Raw genomic sequence first — 2,369 nt, 5'->3', positions numbered from 1 at the left:
CAAAACATCGCTCTGTGAAATTTCAGAAAATGAAAATTGCTTTGAAGTGTCAGGATATTTAAATAACTTTAAACTNTTAGCTTGTCCCGGTAATGATGTCCTTACTGAAGAAATAAAATATTCATTAAATAAGTTAGAAATTTTTTCATGATCAGAAACAAGAAGTCCATGGAACAGGATTGCCTCCCTCTAAGCTAGGATAAGACCATTGCACGACCCTGGAGATGGAGTACCTTTGACCTCACATTAAACCTACTAGCACAGCCCTGGACAAACCTCGTGGAGTCCAACAGGAGATCCAGAGCCCAAACTTGACCCAACCCAAATCAAAAAGGCAGTCCATCACTAAATAGCGGGACTGAAAGACAAAATAAAGACAAGTTACCCAGGTGATGGAAGGTGGACCTTGTATAGCGCCCCTAGGAAGGTGAACCTGATAGTCAAGTTGTCCCATCAGGAACACAGCAAAGCCAGTCTGAGGACCTCACTAAACTTTTTAGTCTTAAGTATCTGGTGGTATTTTTGTCTTTCCTTTATAAAATATACTCCAGTAAAAGTGACATTGTTGTTTTTTGTTGCYAATTGATGCCTTACATTCACCAAAATGATGGGAACCATTACTGAGATGAGTTTAAACTTTATTTATGGCTCGTTTTAAAACCTCGTCTCATTGTTGCCACTCTGCCTCTTTGGTAACTTTACTTCAAATTTATTTGGAAAAAAAARGTGTCTTTAACAGCCTGAAATTAAAATGCCATCTGAACTGGTTTATTTTACAAGGAACCATCTTGAAAAAGTCAACTTTCATTGTATGTTTATTCCTAACGAGGGCAAAGAAAACATTTTAAAACCACCAGCACAGAAAGAAAATACTGTTCATTTACTGCTTGAAATTCACTCATCAGGAGGAAAAATTATAAAAACAAAAGTTTGTTTAAAAAGAAATCTCCTCTGTGGACTGAAAATGTCAGGTCAGTGTAGGTCGATTTGTTTAAGCCCAATCAGCTCAACACCAGAACCCAGCAATTACAGGAGAATCAGGTTAGCTCCAAACGAACGACTGAAATTAGATAACTGACGTTCCTGAAGGGAAAAAAAGTGTTTTATTTATTTACGCTGTAGAGAAGTTACATGTAGTGAATTCCTACTGGGTTAAATTGCACAACAAAGCAAATGTCTGAGATCTCTGCTCATAAATCCCTCTGCAGGGAAATGAAAGAGCTGGATTTGCAAAACAGAAGCATTCCAGTTAAAAACGTAACAGTTTGTTGGGAGGAAAAGAGTCTCAAGTTATTTGTAGGACTTATGACCAAGAAAAGATGATATGAAGTGAAGGGATTGTTGTGTTTATATTGTGATAACAGATCAGGTGTGTTGTTGAGGTTAGCATCAAAATACTTAGTGTCTACCACAGAGATGCACTGCTTCCTGTCATGAGTCTGTGCAGTATGAGTGTATTTTATGTTGTTAATGTTTCCATATGACTAAATAAATTAATATGTCTGTGTAATCTCTGTAAGAATGTGAGGTAAACATGGATCGTATTGTGAATGAAGTGTCTAATGTTAGTCTCGTCTACCTGGACGCTCTGTACCYTGTATCTGAGTACTGTACATGAAAACCAATGCACTGGGGCCACAAGCGTGTCTGTATATTTTATGGCTTGTGTAAATAAACATCTCAATCACAGAAATATTCTGTTCAACAGGTTTTTTCTTTATCCTGAATATGTTTGTATTTCTGTCCTATTGACTTTCATTTATTTCTGAAGCCCAACCCTGACCTAAGTACAGTTTTATCACAATCCTGGACCTGGAGCTCTGGCCACAGGAGGGGGCAGTTTGATGGAGAGGGCCATGGGGCTCAGGAGAAGGGGCAGCTTGGTAGGGAGGGATCCTGAACCTGGAGCTCAGGATGAAGGTCGCCCGTCAAATATATTATTTCATCAATTGAAATTATTAAAATGTTATGAATTGGTTGATTATAAGATTTTGTCGATAATGTATGGGGCTCATAAAAATGTTTTGCATTTGAAAGTTCTATTTAATTTTGTTAAGAGGGAAGTTGTTATAATTTGAAAGGATTTGAAATGTTTATAAAACCAAAAATTCGAATAAACTTGAAGGATAGATGTACCTTATGGAAGGATCAGTTACCTCAGTTCAAGGAATAAGATTGTGGAATAACTTGGACAGCGATTATAAAAATGCTAATTCCATTAATTTATTTGGTAAAATGATAAAAGTTAAATTGTTGAAAATAAATGAAACCACATAGATTAATTTCTACAAGTGGTTTATTTTTATTATGCTGATGAGGGGGTAAAATTATGCGTGTGTATGTGCATATATATATATACAGTATACTGT

This window comes from Austrofundulus limnaeus, unplaced genomic scaffold (assembly GCF_001266775.1).
Source record: "Austrofundulus limnaeus strain Quisiro unplaced genomic scaffold, Austrofundulus_limnaeus-1.0 Scaffold72, whole genome shotgun sequence".
In the NCBI taxonomy this organism is placed as follows: Eukaryota; Metazoa; Chordata; class Actinopteri; order Cyprinodontiformes; family Rivulidae; genus Austrofundulus; species Austrofundulus limnaeus.
Note: the sequence above shows the minus strand (reverse complement) of the source record.